Raw genomic sequence first — 11,147 nt, 5'->3', positions numbered from 1 at the left:
CATGGCCATGCCTGAGTCCCTCTTTGCTCTTTCGTGGTCGTTGGTATTTTTAAAGTGCTTTATGGCAAACGGTTGTTTCTTCTGTGCTAAATAAAATACAGGACTAAAACAAACAAACCAGGGCTTTCCTCAAGTCCAGTGCGTCCAATAGAATATCCTATGATCATGGAAATGTCTTTACATCTGCGAGGTCCAGCCTGTAGCCACTCGCTGCGTGTGGCCAGTGTGACTGGGAAGAGAATTTTTTTTTAAGATTTTATTTATTTATTCATGAGAGACGCAGGGAGAGAGAGAGGTAGAGACACAGGCAGAGGGAGAAGCAGGCTCCCTGCAGGGATCCCGATGTGGGACTTGATTCCGGGACTCTAGGATCACCTCTAGAATCACGCCCTGGGCTGAAGGCGACGCTAAACCTCTGAGCCACCCGGGGCTGCCCTGGGAAGAGAATTTTAAATGGGATTGAATTTCTGCTCAAATTTAAATAGGCACACGTACTGGTTACCACGTGGGACAGCGCAGCTCCTGGTGCTTGTGAGATTCCTGGGACTGTGAGCACCCGGTAGGACAAACAAGGACTATTCCTCCTCCGGAGAATTTCTCCCCAGCATATGAACACACCTGCATAAAAAAAAAGTCTTGTGCAGAAAAACCCCAAAATTTCATTCGAAGAGCTATATCCCCATGCCCAGCCTCCCGTGAAAGAGCAGGATGGGCCGGGCTGGAGGGTGCAGAGAAATGCCAGGAGGGCTCAGGGTGGGGGGGGGGGGAGGTGAGGTCTCTGGGCTGGCAGGTGGGTGATTGGGGTGGTGACTTCAGGGCAGATGACCCAGAAGACAGTGGGGAACTCACAACCATCATCCCTCCTGCCTCCCTTCCTCCTGAGCCTGAAACGCAGCACGTTTAGTTTAAGGGGTTTTAGTAAAACCCTGAGCGGCACGAGTGGGGAAGATGTATAGAGGTCAACATGGAGCTCTTAATTCCCGTGCAAATAAATCCGCTCTCTCAGCACGCTCTGGGACATGCCACTCGGGTGGGGCACAGAAGAGGAGGCCCCCCGCTCTCCTCTGGGTCCTCCTGAAATCCCGGACCCCAGGGAAGGCTTTCGGAATGTGGGGAACACTGGGGGAAGCTTCCGGGTGAGTCAACAACTTCGGGAAGCGGCTCCCCAAGCGCCAGGGCCTTCCCGCCCCCCCCCCAGGTGCAGTGCCCCCCTTCCCTCATTTGTTAAAAGCTAACTGCCCCACGGTCCTCTCCCAGGCCTGCGTGTTTGTTCCGCCCGCCACTCCGTCATGTCTTACAGAGACAGTGGGACCCAGTCTCACCCTTGGTGTGAACAGGGGAGGAGGAGTCCTGCCCCGAGAGGTGAGAGCACCGACCTTCACCCAGATCCAGTGAGGTGCCAGGTACTGGGGCGGAGCTCTTAGGTGCGGTCACACTTGGGTCTCCAAATCACCCCTCCCACCGGGAAGAGGACACTGAGGTGTAGAGAAGCGAAGCACCTTGCCTGAGGTCTGACCACAAGGGAGCTGCGGGACTGGGATTCTGGAAGATTCTGGAGGATTCTAGAGTCTGGGTTGTGCTGCTTGCCACATCCGGCACATCCTCCCGGGAGAGACAGATACCGCCACCCACACGAGCGAGCGGCTGGAAGAGTGGACTCGGGGCACAGAAAGGAGAGAGCGTAGGGGCAGGGTGGGAAGAGCTTTGGGCGATTGATAAGGCGAAGCAAAGGAGGTAGTTCGCTGCTGTAGGAACGGTGGGAATTCCTGCACAGCGTACCCTGCGCTCCAGGGGGCTTTTGGAGTATTGTTCTTTCAGATTTGCAGCTTCCCAGTCAAGGGACACCACTGTCACCCTCTTGTTTTACAGGTGGAGAAACAGGCTCAGCATGGGACTCGATCCGTGAGGGGCGGCACAGGGCCTCAAACCCAGATCTCAAAGCTGGTGCTCTTCGTGGGCCCCCGCTTCTCCTCCTGGGTTGAGGAGCAGACGGGAGTGGGGCCGCAGCCTGGCCACGTCCCCATTGCTTCCGCCTGCCCCTGCAGTCATGGGGCCTCCCAAAATGCAGTCCTGTCGAGGCCTTCAGATCTCAGCCCCAACGGGGCCCACGGTCACTCTGACATTTCCCTCCCCCTCCTCGTGTTGACAGGCACGCACCCTCCGTCCGTGCTGGCACCGAGGACAAGAGCGCCCCGGAGGGTCTGTGCCGCCTCTGACGCCGAGGGGTGCTGTAGGGGTGCCGCCTCTGAATGAGAGGGTGGTGGTGCGACGGCGTCTACCCCCTTCCAAAAGCAGGAGGCGTGAGCCCAGAGCCTCCGAGGAAGGCAGGACACGTGGAGCGGGGGACCAGGGCCTTGTGAGGGGTGGGTCCCCACACGCCGGGCAAGGTTCCCAACAATCCTGGCATCACAGCCGGGTGGGTGCATCAGCCGCCCACCGCCCAGCCGTCCGCTTTCTCTGCACGCCCTCCCCTTGCAAAGACAAAAAAACAGGGTATTAAGGGCTTTTAAAAAAAAGACACGGGTTTAGAAGTCATAGTGACCTGAGCCAAATCTCAGCTCAGCCACTTACTTACGAGCCAGTTAACTTCTCTGACCTTCCTTATCCCTCCTGCATAAATCAGAAAACAAGGTACCAACCCCGTGTGTTCATTAGAAACAGATCAATACGTGAGCGCTTGCCCTAAGGCCGCGCGCACGTCCCCACTTGTGCCGCGGAACGAGTCCTGTTTGGTCTCAGCCAGCCAGGGCGAGTCTTCTCTGCTTTGTCAAACGCTTGCTTTCCCAGCATCCCTCATAAGTAGGGGTAGTCGTGTGACCCGGTTTTAGATGATGAGAGGAGAAAGGAGAAATTCTGCTGGGGTGCATCTGGGAACAATTCTCTTCCTGAATAAAAAGACCAGATCTTTAGGGGAGAAGGTCTTTGGTCTCAGCCCTCTTCTTCCTGCTGGGGATGCTGCATGCAAGGGCATGCCGTTTGGGGGTGCGGTAGCCGCCTTGTAACAACGAGGCAACAGGCTGGAGGACACTTCACTGAGTACATGAAGGGACAAAGCCTGGATCCTGACCCTATTGTTGAGCATCTAAACCTGCCCTAAGACCACATATACCTGTTTAAGTGGATAGGTAAATACTCTTAGGGTGGAGTTTCCTATTGCTCGCAGTCAAAAGCATTGCTAACGCAAGGCGTTGAGGAGCAGTCCGGGAGCACGAGAGCAAGAGTGAAAGCAGAGGGGCCCTGAAGCAGCGCTGGGTGTGACAGGCTGGCGGAGAGGACAGAGGGCATTTTTTCCAGAAGTTGTGGTCTGGACCCCTTAAATATCCTATGGAAATGCAAGTACCTTTTGCTTATTTAGCTGTGTGCTCTGACTAGCCCGTACGGAGCCTTACAGAGCAAGAGGTTATTTGGATTACATTTGAAACCGTAACTTGGATTCTTTAAAAAAAAAAAAAAAAATCAGGACTGAAGAAGGAGCTAGAACCCAAAGAAGTTTACATGGTGATGGTCACATGCCTTATGTCAGGCCTTTTTATTTGGAATGATTTAAGGGGTATGAAATCAGTTTGCTGGCAAAGAGACTAGAGAAAGGACATTAATGTTAGAGGAAAATATGCAAAAAGTCAAAAACATAACTCTCGGAGAAGCGCACAGTGAGAACTCGTGAGAGTAGTCTTGTTCATGGCTAAGCAGGATGATGAGGTTGGTTCGGACGCGGTAGGAGAGACCCATCAAAAAGATACAAAACCGGTTCATGTCTTGTGTCCCACGGCGGGGGGGGGGGGGGGGGGGGGAGATAAACTGTGGTTATCTTTTCTATTGATCGCTAATCAGTTGTGCGTCTTCTGGAGGATCACTGTCAACTTCTCAATCTCCTATAGGTTAACAGGTCACTATTCAAATGTGGGCTCAAAACGAGAGTCAACGGTAAGTCACGCAAAGTTGCATCAGAGAATCAGATCGCTTTTTTTCGGGCATGTTAGACATGCTCTGGTTCGATTCTGGAAGAGCACGTAATAATCTTTCCCCTTCATTTCCAAGTTTGATTAATATCTCAAGACCATAAAAGGGAAAATATATGGTGATGCTCTGGGGCTCGTCGAGCCCTGAGGTCTGGTGCCTTGCCTTTCATACTCATGTACATGTTGGCACACACACGTGCACACACCTGGGTAGGAGAAGTCCTCCTGGGTTGGAGTGTAATCCTGTTAAAACCCAGGCCCCATGCTGCCCGCTGATACATGGGTCCAATTTGGTTGCTACAGGGACCCCTGGGTGGCTCAGCGGTGGGGTGGCTCAGTGATTGAGCATCTGCCTTCAGCTCAGGGCATGATCCTGGGGCCTGGGGATCGAGTCCCACGTCGGGCTCCCTGCAGGGAGCCTGCTTCTCCTTCTGCCTGTGTCTCTGCCTCTCTCTGTGTGTCTCTCGTGAATAAATAAATAAAATCTTAAAAAAAAAAAAGATTTCAAAACTTAAAAAAAAAAATGTGGTTGCTACAACCACAAGTCAATAGAAGGCAGTTGAGTCGTTACTGGTGTCTCTCAAAGAACATCAGAGGGTCCAGTTCGTGACCAACAACATGACGATGCCGACCACAACCACGGGAGACCTCACCTTCTGAAAGCTCCAGGCTTCTTCAGACTGTGGAGTTACAGGCTCCCTCCCATCCACCAAATCCCTATTCTTTTCATGTAGACAAACTCGGCTTCTCTGGGCAGGGCCTCCCCTCTTCCCTCCTGCCTCCGGCCCTATTTCCGTCCACTGCCCGTCTGATTCTGCGTTACCAACTCTGGGACGTGGTTGGCAAGGGCTAGTCCTCGATTCAGGGACCAGAGGAGCAGGAGCCGAGTCAGGAGGCGAGCATCAGCTCGTAGTAATACATCCCACTTACTGCGAATGGTGCCTGCAACTCCGAACCAAAGAAGGCTCGGGCGGAGAGACCCCTCTGTGCACTGCGCACGCACACACACAGGCACGCATGTGTGCACACACACACCGTGAAGCCCCAGGCCGCTTGGGGTCCAGGGCCTCTCACTCCCACGGCCCTGGGAAGGGCCCTAACGATTCTGTGCTCCCAGTTTTATCTCCATCTTCTCAGCGAAGGCCTCCAACAGCGTCAGCATCAGGCCACTCAGAACGGCATCGGCCCCCCCCTTCTCCAATACCTGGGGAAGAGCTACTGTGGTATGAGGCATTTGGGGGATTTCCACCAGCCCTGTCTTTTGGGGTGCACACGGCACCTGTTCCCGATGGCTCATCTTGCTCTGTCGCTGCCAGGCTATGTCCTGGTGGAGCTCTGGGGCCGCCCTCCATCCTGTGGTGACCAGGCCATTTCCCATCTGACGCTGGCGTGTGGCCCTGGGGGGCCCGACAGGGCCATCACAGGTCTAAATGACATCTCACTTACCCACGTCGCACTGTTTGACCTCCGCTTCCTGTCCCACAGCTGGGAGGCCCCGACAGCCGGATCCAGGCCCCGGCTCATGGGCCCTGTCACGGGCCTGACGTGCCTCCCAGCCTGCCCGAGGCCCCTGGGCCTCTGCCACTCACCGATTTGGGGAACTGGGGGCTTATCTTTAAAGAGCAGATGGAGAAGTTCTCATTTTTTTATTAGAGCCATCCAGTCTGCATGGAAAAAGTAATCTGCTGGCAGCTGCTAGAAAAGCTATTTTAAATGCATTTCCCTAGATCCTCAGCTGTCCAATGGGGCTGGGTTGCTCTCCCTCTCCTCTCCTGGAACACGGCCAAGGGCTGGTGTCCTGCTCATAGCTGGGGGGCCTCCTGCACAGAGGGAGCCCCGCCAAGTCTTTGCCAGTGTCTCCTGGTTCGTGGCTGTCAGCTTCCAGCTGGCATGAGGACCAGGTGCCTGGTGCCCAGAGCCCAGGACAGGCTCCCGTGGACACTCCGTGCCCGCCGGCTGGGATCCTGGGAATGAGGGGAAACTAAGTGCTCCCTTTCAAGCCCCCTCGCCCCCCGCCCATCCATGACCTGCACTCTCCTCCTTCCAATAAGCATCCTTTGAACCCTACCATCCCCAGGCACTGGCCTCCATGGCGATATTGCAGTAGCTGAGTGGGTGAGGTCCTGTCCTCTTGGGGCTCACCTTTGGTGTGGAAGAAGCGGGAGAAGCAGCCCACAAGTACACATGTGCCTGGAGAAAGGGATCTCCGAGGGCTGTGTGGATGCAGCAAAGTAGGGTGATGGGATGGGTGATGGCTGCTGGTCCGGGGAGGCTATGTGAGCCTGGGGATCGGAGTGGGCCTCTCGGAGGAGGGACCGGCCAGCTGAGATGCAAAGGAGCTGGCCGTGTGACGACCCGGAGGGATGGGTTCCGTGCTGCAGGACCCGCACGTGTACAGGCCCTGGGGTGCCCATGACTCAGGAAGCTCAGAGTGGCTGGAGGAAGGTGACAGAGGTGGCATGTGACAGATGAGGGTGGGCAAAGGACAAGAACCTGGTATCACTCTGCAGAGACAGCCGAACCTGAGGGGACTTGGCCTGCCCCTGATGTGACAGAGATGGCCGGAGGCAGGCAGCATGTGCGGGACGCATGAGAGCCCTACTGGCAGGGCTGGAGAAGCGGGGCAGTGGCTCTTAGTCTGGGCTCCCCAAGCACCGACCCTGACACAGGCCAGGAAGCAGTTTCTCTGGGAGTACCTCCCAGGGAGCACAGGGCGGGGGGAGTGGGGCTGAGCAGGGAAGGGAGGACAGTGAGTGGAGGCCACTGCTGTGGGCACCAGGCTCCCCTGCCCTGGCGACCCCGAGGGACTGTGCAGCTCAGGGGCCCCTGGGAGGAGGAGCCTGGTCTATGAGAGGTTATCCTCCTCCCAAGGGGCGAGGAACAGCCGGAGGGCTGATGAGAAAGGAGGAGGCTGGGGAAGGGCTGAGGCTCAGGATTCTAAGAGAGGTGGCCTGAGGAGGAAGCTGCAGGCCTGAGCCCAGTCTCAGGGTCCCCACACACTGCGTGCATTTCCCCCAGGGGACTCCCCTGCCAACGAGGCCCAGGGCAGTGTTTGTTTAATAAATAATTAAAAGAAATAGCAAATCAAGAGAACCCAGGTCTCGGCTGCGGCTGCGTGCTCTTCAAACAAGACACACAGAGAGGGAGCCACCCTATCCTCCAGACAAGTGGTTCTCAACCCCTTTCTGGAGTGGTTGTCGCCCCTGGGGTGGGGGTGGGGCTGCAGCCAAGGGCCCGAGGCCAAGGACGCCGCCAAACATCCCACAACACACAGTGCGGCCCCTGCCACGAAGAACAGCCAGCCCAAATGTCAATGGTGTGGTTGGAAAACGCCACTCTACTGGAAAGATGAATGTTCCAGAATGTTCCAGAAACACAGACTGGCCTCTTATCACCCAGAGACTGCTTGGCCTCGTGACCCCAGGGTAAGTCACCTGCTCTCTATGCCTCCCTCCCTCTACCTGCAGCCAGGACACTTCCCACCCATGGTTTTCTCCCCCGACTCTTTCCAGGGCAAACAGAACCCTTACAGGAATGAGGCTTTATAAATAAAGGCCCGATGTTATTTCACTGCCTCGAAATCCAAGGGAGGGGAAAAAGGTCACCTCCGGCCCAAGGCTGAAAGAGCTGCCTCATTTCTTTCTGGAAACAATCTGCTCTTAAGCCCTAGCCAGGAGGCCGAGCTCTGAGCATCCTGCCCCACAAGGTCAAATCCGTTTGAATGCGGCCGTCTCTCTTCTTCAAAGAGCTGGCAGTCCCGGCTCCCGGAGCGCAAGCCTTTTCAGGAGGCCCTCAGAGTAACGAGGCGATTCAGCTGTTACCTGGACAGGTAACCTTCTTGGGAGGGAGTGCGATGTCTCCTCTCAAAGAGATCTGAAAAGCCTCCGTCAGGCAACTCTTCCTAATTGTTCTGGCACTTTTCCCTGGCTTGCCGGGTTTTCATCTAAAGACGTCCCTGAAAGCCCAAGACAAAGCTGAGTCTCCCGGCCAACCTCACATTTGCTGACCCTGCGCTCAAGGACCACAGGCCTCGAGGGGTGGCTCTTGAACTGGGAGGATTTAAACCACATAAGGAAAGTATTAAACCCAAAGAATGCAATCATCTTGTCCCATCGGAGACACCCCGTCGATATTTGTACGCTGATAAATCATGCGTTGGCCAGAAGGATGGGTAAGGGTGGGAAGCAACGATAAATCATCGTGTATTTCTCCTTAACCCTTGTGTTCTTGAGCAAACTGTCTCCCCAGGCTCTGTCACCAGCACTGGGAGCTGGGGCAGCAAATCCCAGCCTTCTTTCCAGGGCTTCTGTGTAAGCTCTGCTGAAACTTCTAAATGCCCGGGTAGGGACTGACTTCCAAAATGCTCACCCCATTTAGCCTATGTGTGTTGGGAATGACTGAGTGGGGGTGAAGGTGTCCATCATGGGTCAAGGGCCCCACTGCTGGGGTCCGGTGGCCTGGATTAGAGTCTGGCTCCCGGTTAGGCACCTGCTGTCCTGAGGCACTTAGGCAAGTGAGAGGGAGCCAGGTAAGAGGCTTGACAGCCTGGACACTTAGATGCAGAAAGAACAGAGCAGGAACCAGGGCTCCCATGCAACTGGTTTCAAATCCTGGCTGTACCCCCTCTCTTAGGTGTGCGACCCTGGTCACAGGACAGCTGCTCTGAGGCTCCGTGTCCTCATCTGTGAGACGGGGATCAGCCCTTCAGCTCGGTGACCTCATGCCTGCAAGAGTCCGCTCCACGGGCCTGTCCAAATACAAGACTGTGGGGCCGAGACCCTGGTCTGTAAGCAACGGGGATGCGTGGCCCTAGGCTCGCAGGATGGAGGTGTGAGATGCATTCCCGAGAGGCATTTTATTTCTGTTGGATGGTGAATTGATAACCAAGGGTACTTTATGTCTCTCTCCAGGCTGCCGAGAAAACACGTTGTACCTAGAAAAAGTTGGCCTCGAGGGCCTGGGAGACGGAGTCCAGACCCACTTCCTGTCCTGAGTGGGTCCCTTGCATCCTCTGCTCCTGATGGTCACAGCTTTCAAGTAAAAAGCCTGAAAAAAAATAGGATCTACTTAGTTGGAGTTTTGAGGTTTTTTTGTTTGTTTGTTTGTTTGTTTTAAAGATTTTATCTATTTATTCATGAGAGACACACAGAGAGAGGTAGAGACACAGGCAGAGGGAGAAGCAGGCTCCATGCAGGGAGCCCAATGCGGGACTCAATCCCAGGACCCCGGGATCACACCCTGAGCTGAAGGCAGACGCTCGACTGCTGAGCCACCTGGGCATCTCCGGGGAGATCTTGAGTTTTGGTGACTTGATCTGGAGAAGCCCCCACCTGCACCCCGTGACCCAGCTTAAGGGGGTGGCATGGGGCCAGTCGGTCACCTAGTAAAGGACACCCAAAAGGAGTCGTGGGCTTTAAAAAAAAAAAAAAAAAAAAACAGGAGTCGTGGGCTTGAACACAGCAAGAACATGAGGCCCGGAGAGGGAGGACAGGCCCACGCTCACCCCACGAGCCAGGGTGCTGCCAGATTGCAGCCACATATATGAAGACGGATTATTCCCGGATGTTCTGCGATCATTCATTGGTTCGCTCGCTCATTCTATGGAGGTGAGGGTGGGAGTGACAGCCCTGGTGGGCCTGTGACCCCACCTGTGACTCAGCCACTCATGCCAGGAGCCACAGGGATAAAATCACGGCTGTCCCCCCGCCACTGTGCTACGTTGGAGTGAACCCCCCACGGCCCGGCCTTCCCCCTGGGAAGTGTGTGCAGGTCTCCTTGGGGTCTCCTGCCTGCCAGCCTGAGCTGGCCCCCCATGGTTTCCCCTTTCCACATTGCTTCCAAGATGAGGTCACTTCTTGTTTCAGCTCATCTTGAAAGGAGTCCTTTCTTTTAAAACCTTCCCTTTGCCTGCTCTGACCTCCTGGGGGAAGGGCCAGGTCTCAGCCCCTTTCTCACGGCCTCAAGCCAGCGGAGGGACAGGACCACCCGCCTGACGCCGTGTCGCCGAGTGCAGCGGGCCACGAGTGTGCATCACACCTCGCCGTGCCCCCCCGGCAAACACGACCTGCGGGCCAGGTATGGGTCCACGTGCAGGGGACACCGCAGGAACTGACCACACAGGTGCACCTCCATCTGGCCACCTTCCAGCCTCCGTTCCCTGGGGTCGGACAGCCCTGCTTTGACGAGCCAGCACAACCTCCAGATGGAGCGGGTCCGAGGCCTCGCTCTGGGTGGAATCCTGTGCTCCTCTCCACTCGTGGACAGTTTTCCATCGAATACGGATCTCTCGGATTTGACCTACAACAGGATGACAGTAGAGAGCTCACCCGGGGTGGCCTGGCTAAGGAGGACCCCTCAAGTCTCCCAAGCTGTGGGAGGACAGGAGATTGATATTTAGGGAAAGGCCGACCGTGAGGAACCCAGCACTCATCCTGGTGCCTCTCATTGGGCCCGAGAAGGCCTTACACTCTATCCTCCATCACTTTTCTCCGACTTTGATACACATCCTTCCTCCCGATGCCTTTCTGGTTCTCTTTACCCAGCGCTGTTGCATGACGGGGACGGCGGAGGGGGACCCCAGTCACAACACCTGCTAGAAGCCTGTTACCGCGCCACGCGTATTTTCATGAATTATTTAGTTTAACCTTCCCATCGGCCTTGAGGGGTTTTATTATAATCTCCATCATACAGGTGGACCGCTGTGTGATCGCCCATGCGGCGCTTACCGCTGTCGGAAACGTTCCTGCTTTTTTATTTGACCTCCTCTTGTCATCTGTTTCCTCGGCTAGACCGTGGTAGGCTCCTTGAAGGCAAGTGTCCTATCTTTTTCCTGGCTGTGTCTCCAAATCTAGAACAATGCCTGGCACGAAGGCAGTTCTCAGTAAAGATCAGATGAGTGCAACAGGGTGAAGGAGAGCTAGAGGGTCATACCCAGGCTTCTCCAGCTGAGACGAACGTGGTAGCGCCGTGTGCCCCTAACTCTTCTCTCTCTCCCTCTCTCTCTCTCTCTCCTTTCTCCCCACTGGAGCCCTTGAACCTGTGGTTCTCAGCCCTGCTTGCACATGAGCGCCACCTGGGGAGGCTTGAAAACCCACTGCTCCTCAGACCACGTCCTACCCACTGAGTCAGCCTTGTCGGGTGGGTCCCAGGCACCCAGGCTTTCAAAGCTCCCCAGGTGATTCCAACGTG

Source organism: Vulpes vulpes, chromosome 14 (genome assembly GCF_048418805.1).
Source record: "Vulpes vulpes isolate BD-2025 chromosome 14, VulVul3, whole genome shotgun sequence".
NCBI lineage: Eukaryota > Metazoa > Chordata > Mammalia > Carnivora > Canidae > Vulpes > Vulpes vulpes.
The sequence above is the reverse complement of the archived record's forward strand: the minus strand, read 5'-3'. Positions refer to the sequence as shown.